Source organism: Centruroides vittatus, unplaced genomic scaffold (genome assembly GCF_030686945.1).
Source record: "Centruroides vittatus isolate TY-2023 unplaced genomic scaffold, ASM3068694v2 contig_357, whole genome shotgun sequence".
In the NCBI taxonomy this organism is placed as follows: domain Eukaryota; kingdom Metazoa; phylum Arthropoda; class Arachnida; order Scorpiones; family Buthidae; genus Centruroides; species Centruroides vittatus.
In genome coordinates, this window is record NW_027122180.1 from 1,969,574 (window position 1) to 1,993,513 (window position 23,940).

Below are 23,940 nucleotides of genomic sequence, written 5' to 3' on the forward strand. Positions count from 1 at the left end.
TCTTTTTTTTTCAGGATTTTATTTTCAAAAGTTTAAAGAAAAATCTGTATAACGTAAAAGACTTAATAAAAATCTAAATTCCAATTGATAAAAAATAAAATAAGGTAATGTAAAGGCTTTATTTACTAAACGAATTTAAATTTAATGTTAAAAATACTACATTTAATTAGATTAAAAGTGTAATAGTGACTAGAAAAATATGTCAATAAGAGGAGGCAGAAGTGCTTTCAGAATACTTCCCCATCGACATGTATGATAGAGAATCATTGATCGAACCTCTCACTTGATGGATGTTATGGAAAGAATCTCAAAAGATTTTGACCTTCTTGTAGATTACAAGGTTGATATAAATGTTAGAAGGTATGTTCTATATCATATATATATTCAATATAAATATTGCAATGCAGTAATGCTTTCTACAACATTTATAAACAAAATCAGGGATTGAGAATAATAATATATCGATTTATACCTTAGTTAAAATAATACAAATCTTCTAGCGTTATATATCTGCTAATATGCAAAATATAAAAAGTTTTATGTAAAATGGAAAAAGTTTTTTCTTCTCCTGAATAAACTCTAAAAAATCGCTGACTTTGCTTTCTTTCAGAAAAAAAAAAATTGGAACTGACACGCTTTCAATGTTAAAATTGACGTAACAAAATATAAACATTCGTGTTTACGGAGTTTAGATTAAAAAATCCCATCATTTATGAATATAGAGATTTTTTAAATATATTTTTCAATACCAAAACAACTTTTTATTTCCAAACTTGAAAAACTAAGTTTTTCACTAGAAAATTTTTATTTTTAAATTCTAAAAGTGGGCTTACAGAAATATATTTAATTCCTCAAACTTTTTTAGAAGCTGTACAAAAGTTTTTAAAGCATTATTCTTGGATATTTTACAACAAATACTATAGTCGGATTCCCCATGATAAACTATTAATCGCATCAGTTCTTCCCTTTCTCTAATATTTATGGTTTCAAAACTTTACAAGCCATGTGCGAAATTCTACGACTAATGTGCTTAAAAGTCCTTTTACTATGTGAAAGTATGCTATCAAAATGTATTTTTTGGAAGAAATGGCTCCCGTTTTGTCATTCTTACAACGATGTGTTCACTTTGCATGGAAGATTAAGGATAATGATAACTGTTACTAATCGATTTTGCTTGTTATTTTACGCGATTTAAACAAAATGTATGTTTTATAAAGAAAAAAAAAATAATATTTAATCACATGCGAGGTTATCAAAAAGTTTTAATCTCTTATTTTAACAGGTAATAATTATTTTGGTGGTCATTTTATATTTTATATCTTAAATATATTGTTTAATAATTAATTAAAATGAATGTGTAAAATAAAAAATTGAAATTATTGTACAGTCATTTTAAAACAGATATATATTTAATGCAACGTCTGATAATTCATCATATTTAGCTTTATTTAGTCGAGTGAATAGAACAAGTAATTGTAATATATCTTATCGTAAATGGAAAAATATTTATAGCTCTATTGTAAATAAATTGCAAATTTTTTTAAATTTAAACCTTTCTTGGTATAATTAATCATATCTCGTATCAAAATAATTATTTATCATACACTGAAGACGAAAATTAAGCAAGATAACCAGCAAGAATCTTAAGAAGGGAATTGTTACATTTTCAAGATTCATTACATTTATATTAAAGCATAATTAATCAATTAAGGTATAATAATTTTTCCATTAAACAGCTTACACTCATTAAATTCTTATCCCTTCTATCAAAATGTGATGTCATCATTACCATTTATCAAACCATGAAGATAATATTGTCTTCATCAGACAAATCTAAAAGCTATAATTAAAATCATTGAAAATTACTTAAGATAAAAATAAATATATAGTAAAATTTGTATAAATCTATCATTAAAATTGAAGTAAAAAAATCTAATAAAAATAATTAATTTTTTTTAATGTCGAATTTTATAAAAGTTTTTATTTTTTATATACAGTATTTAACTGTATTTTACGTTAATATCCATTAACATTAAGAAAATTTAAAAAGTAAAACAATACGAATAGGAAACACTCCAAAATTTTTAATTTTTTTTTTCCTATTGTTAAATGTTTTATTCTCCTCCTGTTTCTTTTAAATTTTTTCATAATTTTGACTGTTAATTTACATACGCAATACTACGTTCATTTATAAAATTTAATTAAGAACTTCCTGTTTTATATAAATAAACTAAAGTAATAAATTATATCTCATTGCTCGCTAACAGTTTAACAAAAGATAACTAAGTTTGAAAAATTTTCTATACCAGAGCAGTTTGCAAATTAGTCTCTACAATTGTCTATTAGTAGAAATGAATTTGAACATGGCTTCCTCTTAGCATATTTAATTGTTATTTTACTAGAGTAAAAGATGTAATTATAAGTAAAGAGAGTAAACAGAAGTCACAAAATGAACATCGTTACTATAATAATTATTATTATTATCTATTTTAAACTTATTAAATCTATATTTATTAGCCGGATGGTCGAGGCAGTTAAGGGGCCGACCTACCGCTCAGGGGACACCCCTCCAAGGTCGAAAATTATCAGATTTTCGGGGATAGTCTGTCCGAAATATTTAGGGCTTCATACTTCACCATGTGGCTGAAGTATGGGGTCCTAAATATTATTGTGGGCCTGGCCAAACATACGATGGGTATGAAAGAGAGGCCCTCTAAGCGCCCAGAGAATAAAAACATAAAAAAAAGGACTTAAATATGTTTATATATTAGTAAATTATATACAGAAATTCTTTTAAATTCTAAAAAACATAGAAAATTTTTAAACAATTAATTTCCTTAATAAAAATAGATATAACAGACAATTTTCTTTCTTTATTTATGGAATTTAATGCATAAAATAGAAATAAATCTATAAAAAATAAAAGTTATTGAAGAGATTTTGCGAATGATATCGATTAATATTTTAGATAATTTATATTAAAGATAATTAAAACCTTGCTGAATTTAAATGGAAATTAGCCATTCACTAATTATATAATACTTAATCCGTCTTGAAACATTTCATTATCTTCATAATCTTGTTTACAGGCAATTTAGAATCTTTGATTATCAAACTATTGAAATATTATAACGATAAATTATCCTTATAAAACAGTATAACAGTGTAATTCAATAGGAATTATTTTAAAATACCTTTAATGTGTAGATTTATTTTAAATTTATATACAAGATTATGTTGCTTAGATTATAAATAAAACTCTTGAGATTAATTGTAGTACCACTAATTATCATTATATCAAATATAATTACCATTATATTTAATATAATTATTCTGTAATTATACTGCAGTTATAATTACAGAATTATACTAGAGATTTGTCATTTTTTAATAATTATTTATTATTAGAATTCTTTTAAAAATATTTTAAAAAATTATCAAGTAAATTTTAACAGTAGATACAATAATTATTTTTATTTTAAGAACTTTACTGAATAAAAATTTATTACAAATGCTGTAAAACTAAAGTAAAAAAATATAAAAAGTAAGGAAACAAAATTATTAATTGAATTTTGCTAGTATTACAAATGAAAAACAAATAAAATTACTCTTAATTATTCATTTAAAATAAAGAAATTTCATCTTCCTATAATTCTACAGCCTTGTTATAAGCAAGGATTCAAAAATCTTTAATGTATTTATAACTTGAAATGATTGCCTCTTGAATGAAAATTAACGTTATTGATTAGAGTTTATTCATATCATATTAACATTAAGATTTTATAAAGTAAATAAATCTTGCTTATTAAGATTTCAAGATTTGAGTAAAGTTCAGTTTAAAGCGCCCAATTTATGTTGGAATCACGCAATCATGGTTTATTCATGACAAGGTTTATTTTGGTTTTCCTATCTACTCCTAAACCACAGTTATATAAGGTTAAACAGTAAAATGGAAAATGCGTGCCAGATTAAAATGATTCATAAGCTACAAATACAATTTATCGTATTAAAGCAGATTAATAACTCAAAACCGCAGGTGTTATGTCATATTATCACCAAATGAATAAAAAGGAAAGGTAATAAACAACGTAACTAGGCACATAATCCATATTTTCTATACGAAATTTATAACATAGTTCAAATAATATATTTAAAAAGTTTAAAATAATTAATTTTATTAATAAATAAGGGAATTATTTATAGTAATAAACCCGTATTTTATTTATTAAAAAAAAAATAAAATTTTAAGGGGAAGTTGTGGAACTTTAATGATTTGTTTGTTTAATCTATAACGTTGTTCATATTTACATATTTCAGTGAAAATTTATTGTAAAATTTTATTTTAGTGATAGACATCAGAATTTTATTTATCAGAAAATAAATTTCTAATATTTTTCCTATCATGATAGAGCCATACATTTTCGCTGAAGAGCGCATTCCATAAATTTTGATGTTTATGTTCAATCACGTAGCGGATAGGCGTTTTTATTATTGTTTTCGTATATATTTTTTCATATTTCTAATATATAAGGCAATATACTTATGAAATATTTTCCTCTTTTAAGCTTTATGTATCGATTCTATTTATTTATTAAAAATAAATGAATATTTTCTAAATATTTTAGTGTGTGCATTTTGTATTATATATTTAATTATGTATAGATATTAATAATCTGAAAATGTCCTAAATATAATATTTTATAAAAATAATATTTAAAAAAAAATTAAATAGTTTCTTCTAGAAAATCATGCCAACGCTTTCATCTTCAGCATGACTTCTTTCAACTCGTAAACTTGCTCAACTTTCCCTAATTCTTTTTTATTTTTGTTTTTGTCTTAAAAAATTTAGTAAAGAAACACCAAACGAAACATCTGAAGATTTTTTTTCATATGAAAATTTAATATTACATATTATAAAAAAACAAAGCACGTATTCATTAAATAATAATTAATCATATCCTTGATTGTTTAAATATTATAATTGGCATTAATTAATTCAGTATTATATCATCTCTACAAAGTTAAAAAATTAGTAAAAAATCTTAATTAAATTTTTTATTTTTGGTCTAAATATTTCGTAAAACGTTTAAAAGTTTTTATTCAATGTACAAATATATTACTATAATATATTTAGCTTTTTAAATAAACATTTATAAAAGTACTTATGACTGAGTTTAATATTTTAAGAAGAAAAAGAGGAAACAAAATTAATCAATTTGAGAGTTATATATAGTAAACATTTAGCCAACTATTCCCTCTTGTTTTCATCGAGGCGATTAATTTAAAAATAAATTTATTAGTGTAGACAAGTAACAGAACACAGAACGGTAATATATTTTAAAACATACTAGGATATTGAGGTTTTTAAAGCAATTCTTCAAGTAAAAGTAAAAATATGATTAATAGACTAAATAATTGTTAAATATAAAAATGATACTACGTAATATATGCTGACGTTACTCGGGATAATGTTATACCATCTGAGTTACTTCAAAAATACCTTCGAATGATGAAGTCTGTCGTTGTACTTTAGGGAAAATCCACTTGTATAAAGTTATAGCTAAACGTAGAATTCTCTAGAGATGTCAATCCCAATTCGTAGTGGATCTTCATTGGATCACTCACTACCGAATTTGGTTCTTGGAAAATTGATGGATAGTTTGCGACTGTTCTTTACTTCTCATACACTTCCGGAGATATTGAAATATCTTCAATCCATTCGAAGAGCATAAAATTGCCGGAGTAGAAGAACCACTTTGCCAATAGGCTTTCCAGTTGTTTCATATAGGAAGACCGATATAAGAAACAGAAATAGCCTATTCAGTACAATTCTTTTTGATTAACTTTTAACTCCTGGAGTGAGAAAAGCGAAACATGTTTAACAACACTTTTATACTACTGAAATTTTTCTATCATTTTAAATAGGTATGATTTCAGTTTTATTGTTTCGAAAATATGTTCAGGATACCTTTCATATTAAACTTAGTCATTTATAAAATTAAATTATAAAGTAAATATAATTTTCATAGTCTACACAATTAATATTTTATTGAAATTCCGTGTATAGTTTAGAAACAAAAATATTTCAGCCGTTTAGAGGAAGAATGCAATTCGAAAAAATTGAAAATGTTTCCCAGGCCAAATAATTGAACGGCATTGATTCTTCCACTCTAACTTAGAAAATTCAGCTTTAATTCTCAATAGGATCGCACAATACTTTCCATTCTCTGATATTCTCTTTAGCGATTTCTAGCCAGAAAAATGCCAATGAATGATAAAACCAATTCGATTGAAATTTCATTGCTGAGTTAACCCTTTCTAGAAATGATTAAAATGTAAAAGTTTTGATTTAAAAAAAAATTATTTATTTTCTATTTGTTTATTTCAATATAAATATATATATATATCTTTCAAGTTTCATCTTTAATTTCTTTACGTTATCTGAATTAAAGTTAAATGAAGATAGCCAGTTAATTTTGATTTTCATTACAGTTGTTCAGGCAATTTTATTTTATCAAAGGCTTCCTTTTGATATATGACTGAGTAACCACAGACTTTCTTGAAGTCTACGGACCCATCAAAAGTTTTCGTCACGCTCTATGAAGACGAAAAACAACTTTAATGCGGTATGATCGGATTTCAAGACAGATTCTTTTTTACACATGGTGATGGAAAAGTTTAATGTTTTCGACAATTGTCCGTAAATCCTTTTGACGCGATAATTTCTCTCTTTTTCTCTCCTTGTAACTTTGAGAATTTTCCTTATCTTTATCTCTAATAGAAATTTTTTATTTAACATTTCATATCAATTATAAACTTAAATGTAAAATTTAATTTGCATTAAGATACTAAAAAATTATAATTTCTTCTAGAAATCTTGGCTTACTAACTACGAGCTTATAAGCTAGACGATTGTTTTTACATATGACTAAGAGCTTATTTCTTAAAAAATTAAGTTAATTCCGATAGATAAATCCAGAGATCAAAGATGCATATGATTTCATAGCTTACCCGTATCTTATACCGCTTAATAAACATTATATAACTAATTAATGTATCTATTTTCTAAATTTTTCATATTATAAACTTTTAAATCAGATAAATTTACTTTCTAAGCTAATCTGTAATAATTTTTATTTACTATCTTGAAATTTAGTCATTCGTATTGAAGAACTTGATTTAGTGGAGCGGATGTAAATTCTGAATCGTAAACATGCCCATAAAATACTTTTTTGGGGGGAGTTAAATATAGAAACTTGGTTACTTCAGCAATGTGGAGAAATCCGTATTTTGAAAATGACTATTATTGACAATAGTACAATAACATGATCGTTTTAAACTGAATGCCCATTAAATTATACTTTTCAAAATGATTTATTTTGTATCCACAGAGCTAACTCCTGAAATAAACTACTAAACGATTCAAGGTTAAGTATCGAATAAAGTTATTTATGGCATTGAAAGATATCGAGATTTGTTTTAAAAATCTGTAAAATTTTTTTAAAGATTTTACGGCAAAATCCTAGTATTACAAGATGGATAAAATGCATCATAAGTTACTTAATCAATTTTTAAAAAAATATATTACATTTTTACAACATTTAAATATAATATTCAAAACTAGATGTAAGCTTTCTAATTGAATGGTCCGAATAATTTTGCGCTTAACTTCAAATTTCTTTACCTCAACATTTATCTTTGACTCCAAGTTAATCTGATGTGATATCTATTTGGACTGATCATTCGTCTTCTCTTATAGCTTGTTGAACTCAGAACATCATTAGAACTGTAGGTTTGGGTACTTTTCGTATTACTTTAAAAAAATTCCCAAAAATTCATTAAGCACTCAATCAATAAGAGGAAAAAAAATCCTATTACCAAATAAATTTCTCTAAAAAATTCTAAAACTTTTCAAGAAATTTCTATAATTAATTTTCTGTAATATGTGTTTGAAGTTAGTAAAATTAACACTTTTTGAATGTTATACAGCATTAAATTTTTATATATAAAATTGTTGAATCCATTTGGAGAAACATTTGATTTCTTTAATGACACATTCACTTAAAAAATCATTTCGAAACTCTCAATTATTGATAAGTTATTTTTTTAATATATTTTAACTAAGTTCAAATATTGATTTCTACAAATTATGAAAAATTATAGAAAAGAAAGAAACGCCCAAATTATTGAAATATTTTAATATATTTATTTTAAAGTAAGGTAATGTTTTCATGTTATTTTCTTTAAGAAATGTCTTTCGATCGAAGAATTGTATAATTTTCTTTTATGGTCTCCATATATTTTAATAATCAATATTAAAAAAATCGCATAGAGAAAGAAAACAAAATGGCATTTAATCAATGTATAATATATTTTAATTATGATTTTTAATTTCATGAAAGATAATTTATGAAGAAGTGGATAAGTTTGAGAAAGCAATGACTTGAAACTTTCTAATATTACAGACATAGATTAATTTAATCAAATAAATATCACATATCATAAATTATTCTTTACTCTCACGAAACTTATACACTTGATTCATTGTCATGATTAAAACTAGACACTAAATCATGTAACAGTAATACAAAAAAGTATATTGTAATCTTTTGAAAATAATAGTGACATTTGTCATATTTGTAATTATTTTTAAATGGATTTATCGCATGCCTGATTCAATAAGATAAAAAAAAAATTATTATTAATATTTATTGTTACAAAAATTTAAACTTTTTCTTGTAACTTGTCATCTGTCATGGTTCTTGAATTTTTAAAAAATTTTCTTAGAAAATGTTCCGTTTCTGTTGGATTTTATCAAAAATCTCATGTTTCAACGGATGCGTTATCTTGTTGAGCGTACTTAATATCAGGTGGGAAATAACAGCTGCACTCAGTTCTTTGACCGCTTCATAGATCATAATATAAATGTCCTGTCATTAATTACTCCTGTATACTACAACTACACCTTAACGATCTCATTTACTGTAAGCAATTCAAGCTTGAAGCGATGTATACAGCTATGAACAGGAAGTTTTATGTGATATGTCTATGTGTGAGAGAGACTTAAATCCTTGTTAAGTATAAAATCATTAAAAGTTTTTTTAACGGCCAAGTTTATAAATTTCTTAACAATATTTTGGATCTTTTAAGCTCTATCACAAAACTTTCGTTATATATTAAGAAAGAGCTCTTAAGTATTAATTTTATAAGAAAATTGATTAAATTGAGTAAAACAAGTTAGAAGACCAACAGGATAACTTTTCTAGGAAGAGGAGACCAAAAGTCTGTGGTGACTTCCTGTATTCTGTCAAAATCCAAGGACAGATGTCTCAAGAAATGTTACCGCCATCACCAACAATAGATCAACTACAACGTTAGAAAAACTTGATGGCTTATATGTCGAATGAATGTTATTTGTTCGAATATTTCCACTTCAGAGAAACTTTTTAAATTATGAAAAATTTAAGAAAGCGCTGTTGAAATCCTTTTATTGATTCGTTTATAAAAAATTTACAAATTTTATTCCATTGAGTTAGCTTTAATATTTTTAATTTTACAGTGCAAATACTTATTTTGACAAAGTATATCTCATATTTTCTATTTTTAATATCTAAAGTAAGTCGTTCAAAAGTTGACCAAATGAGTTAGCATGAATGAAAAAAAAAATTAAAATCGATATCATAGTTTTACTAAAATAAATCTTAACTTAATGAAAATATTAAAAAGTTTATTTTAAATTACATTTTTTTCGTTAATATTTAGATAGTATTTGTTTAATTTCCGTTATTTAAGAGACCACTAACACTCCTCTTTACGTGTACCAGGGGTGCGAGTCTATCTTAGTCGGTGATACTGTAAACGTGCACCGTTGTTTATATATCCATTTTTCGCGAATAGAGTTTACTTCCTTCATGCAAAAACTTATCCTGAAATAAAAGGGGAAGGGCTGCAATGAGTGTCACTTCAAACACTTGACTTTTATCCATCCGTCTTTCCGCAGGAAGCCCGTGCTTCTGTTTACTTTCTTATTCAGTCAAGTTCTCAAGTATTCGAAGCAATTAATCACCATCTAGCACTGAGTCCAGGATATCGCACGGCATTTGGATAAGCGATAAGTCTTTTGCTTAAAAACACTCGTTCATCTCCAAGTCAATGCTGTGGTCTGAAAAGTGAGGGAAATGGCTCTTAGCTAAGTGATGAATGGTTTTCTAGAGCATCAATTTGTCAATTCTACAATGAATATATATAGTTTTTTATTATTATTATCATTGCACGCCGTCTAGAACTTTACGCTTTAATGGCTTGTTATGTGACACTTAATATATAAATAATCATTATGAAAATTACCTTTTTTTTAAGTTAAAAATTAAAGTTTAAAATAGTGTTTCTTTTTCGATAACCGTGTTTGATGTTTCGAAATGAAGATAATGAAATTTTATACTTTTAGAAATAAATTATTGCTCAAATATATCATTTATAATAAAATTACCTTCAAAATATAAAACATATTGAATAATTAAGTAAGAAATAATTAAAATATAACGTTTATAATTTTTTTAAAATGATAAAAGTTTAACACGCTTTATATCCGATGTAACATTGTTTAATACAATCGAACTTCCCAATAACGAACACCTAAATGGCAGCTATTTTTCGGGAATGTTTCTTTTTGAAGTGCCTACAAAATAACTTCTGAATAACGACCATTTTTTTATGTTACCATCAGTGGCCTTTGTTCAGAGGTTTGACTATATATACAAAAATAAATCTTATGTAGAGCATTCATATATGATATTAATTAATTAATTATAATTTTATTCCTCTTAAAAGTAAAATAAAACAGTAATATATATAACAAGAATAACAGAAAGCTAATTTTAATAAATTTTTAAAAAATAAAATGTATTTAACGAATTATATACAAACTAAGATATGAAATTCATATATTTGATACATTTGATTGCATCTCCTGTACATTTTATATATATATACATATACATATATACATAAAATTCTTCGTCTATTCGTGAAGTAATTACAAAAAATAAACGATTGTCTTCATAAGAACGACAAAGAGAATTTTAATAACTACTTCAGAATATTTTTATTGTGGCTTTTTATTAAATGTCACCGATAAAAAGAAAATGTAAAAATTACCTCAATCAATCAATGAAGCATGAGTGATGCAAATTGCTTTAATTATTGTAATCAAAACATTTACATTTTTGAAGACAAATTTATAAAAATATCAAAATTTTAAAAAAATCAGAATAATTATTCAAAAACAACGAAAAAAAAATTAATTCTCTAGAAATTAGACTCTTTTTCTTTTCTTTTCCATGCTCCAATCATCATCAACTAGACGAAAAACACTCATTTTTCTGTTCAATCAATTAGAATAAATTTAATTGTCTATTCAAATGTCTTCAGTAATTTAAATAATTCTATATATATATATATATATATTTCTCTGTAATATTTTTGATTTCTTTTTTATGATATTTTAAAAAATATATAAGAAATTTAATTCAGTTCATTTTTATTTAATGAAGAATAACTAAAGTGAAATATTAAAAGAAGAAAAAAAGCTTAAGGTTTAGTTTTAAAAATCAGATATTAAAGTATATAAATCCGTCAATGGCTATGACCGTCAACTTTATTTTGTCAACAAAAATACTCCAACGAATAAAAAAATATTGAAGCGAGAAAAAACTATTCCAACTGTTATTGTTACATTCAGAGGTTTTACTCAAACAGGAAGGAAATTTTATATTCTTGGAAAAGAAAATATTTTTATCTTGAGCAAAACTGACACTCCATATTGAAACCGTTGCAAGATTACCAAATAGAATTGATAAGATTTCGTTTTCTCTTAGATTTTTCTACTTTTACATGTCTTTATAATCTCAAAATCACAACTGAGAAAAGAAAAATAAATAAATAAATAAATTTCAAAAATAATATCTTAACCTACATTTACAATATTTAAGAAAAATATAAATTATGAATGAAGTGCATGATGACGAGGTGCAAAAGTTGTATTTTTAGTTTTTGGAATTTTTAGACACGCGATGAATATGACCGAGAAAACTTTATTGACATAAACCCGACGAAATGAACGATGCTCTTAATCCAAGAAGCAATAAAACTGCGGGATACAACTCGTCTTTACTTAAAAAGCATTTGTTATGCGATTGTAGTTAGCGAAGTGGAAATTTTCAATGGGTTATACTTAAATAACAAATAATAGCTATGCAAAAAAATCAAAATAATTGTATTCTGTGGTATGTAAGCTATTTATATTCAATGCGTTCAATTCTGTTATTTTTCAATTGTAAAACCGTAAAAATAATTACATTTTATCAGCTATTAATAATTTTAAGATGTTAATTTATTTAAACGATAATTATTATTCATTTTAAATTAAATACTAATAATTATTTAAATAAATTTACCTCCTATTTAACTATTAAACCCTTTAGTGCAGATCGGTCAAAGGGTTAGGAGTTAATAGGAGGATGAAATCAGGGGAAAGACTGGGGTGTCGAGGTTTTACGGTAGCTTATATTTTCCGCAGAGTCCTAGACAGTAACTATGATAAATTTGGTGCAGATCTGCCAATGGGTTTAGAAGTGCATAGAGAACAGACTGACGAACAGACAATCAGTCATTCATTCTATTATATATATATATATATATATATGTTGTGTGTGTGTGTGTGTGTGTGTGTGTGTGTGTGTGTGTATAGATTTAAACAATAATTAATATTTATTTTAATTTAAATAATCTCTCAGGAATGCTTAAGAAATTAATTACATTTAAATGTCTAATTTCACACCTTCTTTACTATTTTACACTGGAAAAAATAATGTTTTTGACTCAACGAAAATGTTTTATAAAATATTAAAATTTTATATACAAAACGTAGATTAAAATTAATAACAATAACGTATCTTTTGCTTTAAAGGATTAAAATATCACAAAAATAATTTTTATAATGATTAATGAAGTTACACATTTAAAAATTAAATATTTAACTTCTTTATTAATACGGATATCAATTTTTGTTTAAAATATATTAAAGAGATTATTTTTGAATTAAAATAAAGAAAAATAATTATCTCAGATAATTTTCATTACTTATAAAATAATTCTTATTAGCGATAGAGAAATAATTTATTTTCAACGTTATACCTAAGATATATGCTCCAGATCTAGAAACTAAATGTACAATTAATTCCTGTCAGCTATCAATTTCTGATTAAATCCATCCCAGAGATTACTTAAATTAAAACGAAGAAACTGTATTTAATGTTTAATGATTATCATTAACAATTCAAGAATTTCAATAGAAATTCTTAAAGTCAAACCGCTTTAGTATGGAAATAATTAAATTAAATTAATCATCTGAAGGATCGGTTTAATCGTTATTGACCTAAAAAAAGAAATAACTCAGGAATATAAATTAAAAAATTGTAACACTTTAAATATACTTCTTTTTACTTGCTAAGTATAAAAGGGTACATTTAAATTTGTTTTGTCTTACATATCAAATTCATCAATCATTCACAGTCAGAAAGAATCTTTGAAAGAAAAGAATTTTGTTTAGAAGAAGATTTCGAAAACATAGAGAGTATATGCCAAAAAATAAACTACGTGACCATAAAAAAGAGACGTGGCACACTTTAAACCAACAAAAACCTCTTGAACACGAATAACTTAAATAAAAAAAGAACTTTTCTCAAAATTCAGGAAGGTTTCTCGAAAATCATTTCTTCTGATGGTAGTTAGTTCTTGATATATTATTAAAAGAAAAAACAAAATTAAAATATTTAAAAACTCTAAATTATTACAGAAAGGTTTTATCTAGAAATTTCAGTCTTGTAATTAGAAGTAAACTTGAAAAGAATCGTTATATTCAATCATAAAAGTTTTAACAAAGTATGGTGTGTGCCTATTCTCTACTTAACGATTGGACCAAAATTGATGGCGAGTTTCTATCGCTGACTCGATAAAAGGTAATATAAAACCTTATATATATATATAATTTTTTTTTCTTCTAGAAATTATTGAGAGGGAGTGCAAAAAGCAAGTAAATTCCAACAAATCATGATTGATGATGGGAAGAGAATCTTTGATGGAGCGAGTAACTATAAAAAAAAAAAATAAATAAATAAAATAAACAACAGTTCCCAAAAATTCATTAAAAACAACTAAAAGATATTAATGACGTTAATAATTTTTTGAAATTTTAAGAGAAAAATCATTAATTTAGTAGAAATTCAATTGAGAATAAATTCATATAAAACATAAAATGCTCGAGAAAAGTTTAAATGTAAATAAGTTTGTACTTTTAAGCAAGTTATTTTCTAGAAATATATTATTAAAATTATTTCAGCCAATCTTTTTTATTATTCAAAAACAAGAAAATGTTTTTCTTTAATAAAAATACACTTTACCTTATTAAAATAACACATTTTTTAATATAAAACTCAACATTGTGGAGAAAGTTTATATATAAAATATTTATAAAATAAGAAAAAAAAAACTACGAGTACGAGATAAATTGCATTATACAGATTGAAGAGAACAATTCTCTAGACTAAACATTAAATTGTATTTATTAAACCTAATTATCTCAAATTTCTCAACCACAGCGTTACTTGTTTCAGTTCTGTAAAAGACTGGGCGATCAATGAAACTTTTTCAAAGGTTAGAGAATATTTTTCTATGTAAATTTAGAGATTTTTGTGTCCAAAAATCGAACTGGGTAGGCTTTTATTCAAATCAGTAGATGACATTGTGCACTGTTTAAAAATTATGCCACAGTCAAATATGTCATAGGATTTGCCTGACAGGAGGATGTGGGCGTTCTTTGTACGAATTGCTAGAACTTTGAATAAACACACTATTTTCGAATCAAGGTGAATGGCAGTTATAACACTGTTAGAAAGACGTGTGACGTTTAGGTAGAAAGGAGGAATGAACCAGTGACGATGCTAGTTCAGATACGACATGTTTATACTTTACATTCAAAATAGAAGAATATTCACGTCTCTTTTGTCGTATCTTTCCAATTTTTTAGAATCTAAATGTCAGGAGTTTCGAAAATATGCAGATTTGTTTATATATAAGTCACAAAAGATAAAATAAATAAGATAAACGTTAACTTAGATTAAATCAAATTATTTTCCAAAATGCATTATATTATTTGGTTGTTTTTTCTTCTTTCCGGTAAAATTAATAAAAAAAAATAAGATTTATCTTTAAAACATTTTGGTATATAAATATTTATTACTTGCAAATTATAGCGATAAATATTTTTCTCTATTTTTTTTTTAATTGTATTACTCTCTGCAAATGTTACCTTCCGACTTTAAAAATATAGTAATATTTTATTTAAATTTTTTCAAATGAATTAATTTTTTTAATTTCTCGTATACAGATTTAAATTAATTTCCTTAGTAAGTTTTTTTTCTGTTTTTTTAAAGAATTATATCACAATTTATCAATAAAAATTATATTAAATGACATATTTTTCAATCATTTTACGTATCTTAATATTATTTTTTTAATTTAATAGAAAAACTATAAAGCATTACGAATATTCTCATTTTATCTACCTTTCAGCAGTCATATATATTAAAATTATAAGTATTAGAACTTTTAACTTGTAGATTGCTCTTAAAATATATTTAACTTAATTAAAACAAGCTTCAAATTATATATTATGTAGATATAGCCCATAGGTCTAAATAAATAAATAAAAATCCATACATTTTATTATATATTTTGAATTAAAATTTACATTTTTTATTAAGTAATAATTATAAGAAATAATTAATTTCAACGATTAACTAAATATTCAAATCGGAATAAAGAGGATCGTTGCCTTCAACTAACTTGAATAGAAATGATTCCTCCTGTACAGTACATAATTATCACAAACTGTTTAAATTTAATCAAGTTTCAGATGAAGTTACTCAAATATATTTAAAGTAATCCAGAACCAGTTGCTACAAATGAAGATCGAATTAGATAAAATTGAAAATAAACATTTTTATATCGTTTAAATTCGAATTTTATAATTATTAAAGAGGACGATTCTCGAAACTAAAGTCTAGGCGCATAGACTAGAATATATTATAGACCCGCACTTATTGATTTACAGAGAAGCCAGAAACGTGAATAATCTTTTGTTTCATTCGCTTTGTTACATGTATATTATGTAGAAATCGCTGTTGACATAGAAAATTAACGTAGATTCAAATAACTGCCTCAATAGAAACTAATCAGCATGTTCAAATACATTTAACCCAATTCTTATCTATGCTACTGTTTTAATGAATTGTTTTATCTTAGAAAATTTATAAAACGTTCATTTTCAATAATTATTACTATTAATTTAATTATTATTATTCATTTTTAGTTTAAAATAATATTTTATTCAGTTATATATATTCACTCACACGTGCAAATGAATTAATATTAATATGGGCATCACTTTAATGTTATATGAGTTTTATACTATTTTAATATTGTATAAATCTTATATTAAATACAGATTTTTATATAAATATTAAAATAAATGTAGATTTCTCAAAAAAATAGTTCGTTTTAATCTATTTGCCTGCCCTGTATTAAAATTATAAATTACACGTTATAATCCTTAATTAAGTTAGTAAGATTGATACTAGAGATAATTAATATAAAAATAAATATTCATAATAATAAGACATGTTTATTCTTGGCTTTCATGAATTGTTATGAAACATAGAATAGAAACATAGGAATTTATATAAATAAGCTTTTTTCTTTCCCTCCCTCTCTCTTTCTATATATATATATACATAGAGAAAGCTATATATATATATATATATATATATATAACTATAATGTATAAACAACGTATAAAAACGCCTATTAATTTATATTAAAGAATATAATAAACATGAATAAGAATCTCTGCAGCATGATGCCACTCTATATAATCAAAGTAATGCAAACAAAACAAGTAAAATTTATTATGAATATTACTATACAAACAAAATTAGAATCTATTATATACATTCTTTATGCATTGATATGTTATCGACTGCTGAGGAATAAAGAATAAGAATAATCATTTTAGTAAGCCTCTCTAAAAATGAGGTCAGTCGAAAGGTAATAGTTCGAGTACGTCTTAAAGGTCAGAAAATATAAGTAATATCTGATTTTAAAATATAAAAGGTTATAAATATATTCCAAAAATAAATCGAAGATTTATTAAATACGATTAAATTTATCAATTTGATTCAATTATTTAAAAATTCATACATAAAAGTGTTGTTTTTTTTGCTTACGTCAGTTATGAGTTAAATCATGTTTATGTTTATGTTATTATGATTTAAGTTGTTACGAAATAAATAAATTTAATGAGAATTTTTGTGAGGTGTTAACTTATTTATAAAAACAATTTACTTTTTCTTTAATTTTACAAATTTCATCAGTTTATGAATTATAAATAGAACACTTAATATGGGAGCAATTTAAATTTAGGTATTACATACTGAGATAAAAAATATTGGTAACAAAATGAAAGAAATTTAAAAAAACGATCTTTTTATAAAGATTGCAAAAATCTCTATAAAAATAAAACGATGATCTAAAAAAAGACTAAAGCAATGATTCAGAAGAACTGAAGTATCATCAGAAACAAAACTGTCTTTTCCATCTCGTATCAATAGAATCCTCTACATCTACTAAAATGTCTCGGTAGCTAAAAAAAAGGAATGTTATATATATAAAGATATCCCTCGACTAGAATATCTTCGTAAAATCTAAATGGAGTTTATCACAATATTACTGAAAGTATCAAAAAATCGAGCCTTTCATCGATAAAATAACAATTACGGTATTCTATACCTCAACATTAAAGTTATAAAATATATTTCCATGTGGAAAAGCACCTGAAAGAATATTTCCCTGTTCAACTTGATCTATTCACATACAGAGAAGGCCAATAGACAGAATGAAAATTGATCTTTCGAACGAACATGTTGCATTTTTCTCATTATAAACTATAGCTTATTTATTATATATAATTTATTTTATTTTTTAATATCACTATTGAAAATAAAATAATTTAATTTATAGTTTTTTTTTCGAAAATTAAACATTGATAGCATTGATTTTTTAACGTCATCGATTCGTAATTATTCCCACATGCATTAAAATTATTTTTCTCGTATTTAATTATTAAATTAATCAAAAATAGAAATAAATCATAACATTTTCTTGGTGATAAAATAGTTTTTTTCGTTACCGAAAATATATTTAAATAATTTATAAGTGAGATATCCATACTCCATTTATAATTACAGGCGTTAAGAATGATAAATGATAATCGAACACCTAAAAGCGGCAATTATATTCTTATTATAATATTTACTTTAAAACTATTCAAATATTCTAAAATATAAACAAATCATCTATTCCACTTTCGTCTTATCTGATTTATTCGCGTACGAGACAGAAATTATGTAGAATATCCTTAACGTGTATGCAGATTTTTCTACATTCAACTACGTTGTATTACTTACGAGTAAGAATAAAAGTAAGAAAGTTACGCCAATTTATTTACATATTAAAATATGAAAGTGCAACATGTATAGTTTCGATGTTAGATGAGATATTGACTTACAACACGGTAGAAAAAAAATAGGTAATAAGATTGTTTTCCGGTGTGGACACTCGGAATTTTCCGGAATATAATCGATTTATAACAAAAAAAAAAATCCACTTTATCTATGGGGATAACAATGCCCGAGTTTAACGCTTCTAAGCTCATAGAAAAGAGTTTCCAGGACCTTTTTTCCCCTATAAAAGAATTATTCATCGCCAAGAAAATATCAAAAAAATAGAATAAATTTGATGAATGATTTCTATAAAAAGTTCAGATTTAGTAAATATATTTCGGAAAATATTATAATGTGTAAAGTTTGTCAGATTTAAGTTTATAAAACTTTTTTAAAAATTTATTTAAAATCACAGTTTACTTGTAGAACTTATATTTAAATTTCTTTTAATGCTTTGATTTTCCTTTATCAAAATTAAGTTCTAAAATGATTCTATTGATTTTATATTTTATCAACTTGACAGCAAAACTTCTTGATAAGTAAAATTACTTTATTTTAAAATTATTTAAAAAAAATCATTCCAAAATAAAATAAGAATTTATAAACCTTCCGAAATTTCGATTCTTCAATTTTTCGACAGATCTATTGATTTTTTAATCATCAAAATTCAATTTTTAAGTGTTTTTGTTCATGTCAATACTTTGTAAATTTAGCACAAAAGTTTATTTATAGTTAAAATTATTTTTAACTTAAATCTTTAAACATTTTAAAAGTAAACAGGATATTGTTATTATTATTAAATAAGTTTCTTAGGTTTTAAAAATAATATTCTATGAGCAAAGATACAAAATATTTGTTTTAGATTACTTAAAACTTAACTATCGAAATTTTTTTTTAGCTTAAAATATGTTAATTTTAAACACTTTTAATTCATAATTAAGCATTTAGTCGTCATTAAAAGTTAACTTAATATAAAAATTGTTATACATTATGTTATATTATTTGAATATCTGTTATGTTATGTTATACAGAATGTGTTTAAAAATTAATTTTAATAATTTATTTATTTAATTATTATGTTGTAAATGTCTATTTTATCATTAATTTGCTATAAAAGTGTGGATAGCAAAAACAATTTTTCTATAAATAATATTTAAATTACTGCAAGTATCGAATGTTCAAAGCAATTTAAAACTAATATTTTTGATAGGCAATAAACTTATCAGTTAAAAATTTTTTATAAAGTTCTAAAAATTGATTGAATATAAAAGTATGTAAGATATTACCTTATATAATTTTACTATTTGAGGGATAATATTATGAAACTGTAGTCATAGATAAACCACGAAATGACGTTAGAGTCTAGATTTTCGAGGATTTGAAAAGGTAGTAAACCTCAACTTTACTGATCGTTATGATATCAGCAGCTAGAAGTCCATAATGTTACACAGGAATGGAGTTGATGATAATATCTCTAGTGATTTATCTAGAAAAAAATCTAGTAAGAATAAAGTTTTATCTTTGGAAATTTAACACATTGGAAGTTTCAGTCGGTTACCAAACGAATACTTAATTTATGTAGTGTAGATAGTCGAATGAGGAATTTAGATATGGGAAAGGTACGTTGTAGTATTGGTTCGGTGTGTACTAGCATAATCAGTTTTGCATAAATCTTTTATATATAAACTATGTTAGTGTTTATCACGTATGAGACTAATTGATGAAATTTTCTCATTTACCACGTGTTACTCACAAATTAGTTACAGATCACATGATCCCCGACTGGTTTCCAAGGAGACAGCGTGACGTTGAGAGGAGCACAGTAATTAATCGGTAGAGACACTACCGGTTAAGGAAGTTACACGCGATGAATCTCAGATCAGCAGAACGGAACAAATTCTCTGAATGATAGATTCAAACAGATGAAAAGTTTTGCAAGACTAATTTCATCATGAAAGCACAAATTATAAGTTATATTAAGCATCAGCGAGCATAGTACTTAATTCTAACTTTTAACTCAGACAAAAGTATACAATAAAAGTTAAAGTGGAAGAAAAATATTAAAAAATTCAACTTCTAACTAGAAAGAAAAACATCTTTTACATTCACATCGGGACGAAAAAAAGAATTTTCTATCGTTTCAGATTGTAAAAATTCTGAATTTAAAGAAAATTGCACTCGGTAGATAATCTGATCGAAACATAATCACGCGAAGAACAGTTTACTCGTAAAATAAACAACAGTAAAAAGGGGAAAATGTTTTTTTACAGTTTAAGTAAATCGATTTAAATTTCAACTTAATAAATAATTTACGAAGTTGACTTATTTATGATAAAAGATCCTACTGTAGTTATCAAGAACGGTTAGAGTCAATTGAAAATTGTAAGAATGATCGCTACTCACTTCCAACGATGATAAATAAAGTTTCTATTCTGTTTAAGTAGTTGTCAAATCTAAATTTAAACCATAAATTCCTAAAATTTTGTGTTTAAAAATGCAAAAGCCGCTTATAAAATGTTTCATTTTAATCCTCGTTGTTATAAAAAAAAGTTATAAAAGTATTACAACTATTAAAATGTTTTTCTCCGAATTATGAATTTTAAAATATAATCAATCACTTCTTTTGCAGTTTTATTATATCAAAAGAAAATATTTAAAATATTAAACAAATGAATTTAACTAAATTAATTCTTTAACTTAAAAATATATCAAATTTGTTAAAAGATAAGAAGAGATTATCTTGGATTATAAATAACTAATTAAATCACCGAATTTGAATTATTAATTTTAAATTCTTTTTACTCGAGTTTTATGAAGATTTTTGTTTACTATTTAAATTATTTAAAACTTTACGTAAATTTTTATAATCGAATTTTATTATATAGTCCTATATATAACTATACAATAAAAGTTTTTACAGTATAAATCCGATTATATCATCAATTTTATTCTTAATAGGCCAGTAATTTCTTATAAAAATGTTTAAATAAAAAGAAAGCATTAAGGAAATATTATATTTAAAACTTTTTAATATCCATAAATTTAAAAATACTCAACGTGAACCGAATTTATAATAAATTAGTTTAAAATAACGGAATTTAAAATCGATGACATGTATGATGGGGTAATATTTCCTAAATTTCTATCCTTGTGACATTTGTGTTTGAATTCGTGACGGAATTTGGTTTGCGTGACCCATCATCTTGGACACGAAAGTGACAATAATATCACGAATCAATAATTTTCCGAAATATTTCGCGTTATCATGACATTGAATTACCTTTGCATGAAGTGTTATTATAAGGAAATTCTACCAATCGCTGTCAATGTTTCAAATAAGGGTCTTATATAATGTTAACTCTACATAAAAATTATGCTAAAATAGTTTTATTTTTCACAATAAATCTGGTTTTTATATTGGTTTTCTGATTGGCGAATAAAGTAAGCAAAGAATGGAATCGATTCAGTAAATTGATAAATTACAGATGAATTGAGTGGAATTAATGAATTAAACGTAGTAAATAGTAAAAATTGATAAATTAAATTTAACAATGAAGGAAAAACTTGACGAATTAGTTTTAATACTAATTGATAAATTGAACTTAAAGGTAATGGGTAAATAAACTAATTAAGTTTTGACAATTAAACTAGGGAAATAATAATAATAATAACAATAAATTGGAAAGCTTACAGAAATTTAAATATTAGATTGAACCAATAATCATGATTCTTGGATTTTTGAATGTTGTCAAGATGTTATTCACAAATTCCAGATTATTGCAGTTCTAATTGCATATAAATATTTTATGGTGTAATAAAGTAACAAATTCCTCATTGTAGATTTATGGACGTAAATTAAATTGCTTATTTACAATACGTTCATTTTTAGTTGTAATTTATGAAATAATGTAGAAAGGAATGTTGAATGAAATCATTTTTTAATTGTTAATAACGTTCAATCAATTATTTTATAGACAATAAACTAGTGAATTGATTTTCGATATTAGAAATCTTATAACTAGACTTTTTAGAATACATTGTTAAGCAATTATGTGGAAAAATATTTATACAAATAAAGAAATAAGCAACGTTAAAAATTATTTTTGAAGTGTTTTAAATAGTGATAAAATGTATAAATAAATTTACTCTTCTAATTAATTTTTAAACGATATCTAAGCAATTTTAAGAGGATGATTTTATAATTAAAGTTATTTACGTAGGTTTTGATGTTCTATGTTTGTTTAAGAACTTTAAGGATCTAGAAACATAATATTTGTAATTTTATTAATTTTGGCAGTGATGTAACTTAATAATAACCTTATAATAATATATAATTTTAGTCGAAGATATAGAAAGTGGAATCGAATCGATGATAATTTACGCGACGAGATAAAATTTTCGAACTTCTACCTGAATAAACCTGATTATTTGTTTAAGGGTATCAACAGTGGTATCAAAAGATACAAGTTTCATAAATCCAGGATAAGCAAAAGTAAGTGAGATATTATCACTTTACGGAATCTATTAAGTAAACATTCTTACCTGTCGTTTCTGTCAATTGTCAGCAATGATCGAGCCACGCATAATGCACACAAAACCACCTTCTCCCAGTTCTATACATGAAGCAATGGTCCATTGCACCTGTTTATAACTATTTAAATAATAAATTGCTTAACGCAGATATCCACGCCGATTTTTACGTTAGGCTTAATATTTAGGAGTTCATAACTATTGCTGCTATTAGGAGCGGTATAGTACTACTTATGATTTGCATTAATAGTCGACCACGGATTCAACAGGCTGGTGTATGTGGGTGTTGAGAACATCAACCTTCCAGAACTCTAGTTTCACCTTGCGCCTGTGCTGTCTGTACGAGCTAAGGGAGGAAGTAAAGCAAAGCAGACTGAAGAGACGATCAATAGAAACGAACTGTCCCGGATGTAAGTCACGTGAAAAACGACATGGCGCTCCCTACTAGCATCTAGAACGACGGTCTACGATCTATTAGACTCCTACTGTTATATGTCTAGTACACTTCAATATTAAACAGACGGAATGCAGTTTCACCTGTCCTTATCTATCACTTTTCCTTCTACTCTAATAAATTATTTCTGCTTTCATCAAAAATATAGAAAGTTGCGTATTGAATGATAAAAATTGATATTTAATATAAAATTATCATCTAAAAGTATTAAAGAAAATTCAAAAAAAACCTCTGTGCTATATTTCCTCATACAATTAATGTTAAACATTTTATCGCCTGTATAAATTAGACATTTAATTAATTTGTTTTTATAAATTAAAATAGATTAGATCTGATATA

General features: G+C 24.8%; 1 protein-coding gene across 3 annotated transcripts in view; it reads right to left on the reverse strand.

The window, feature by feature from the left end:
* Nucleotides 1–23,577, reverse strand: part of LOC136974824 (blood vessel epicardial substance-like) — a 62,302-nt gene extending 38,725 nt beyond the window's left edge. For all 3 annotated transcript variants that reach the window (XM_067269779.1, XM_067269778.1, XM_067269780.1), the window contains exon 1: nt 23,160–23,577. The gene's annotated coding sequence lies outside the window, so the exon portion shown is untranslated. The remainder of the gene's footprint in view (nt 1–23,159) is intronic.
* Nucleotides 23,578–23,940: the final 363 nt, after the last annotated feature.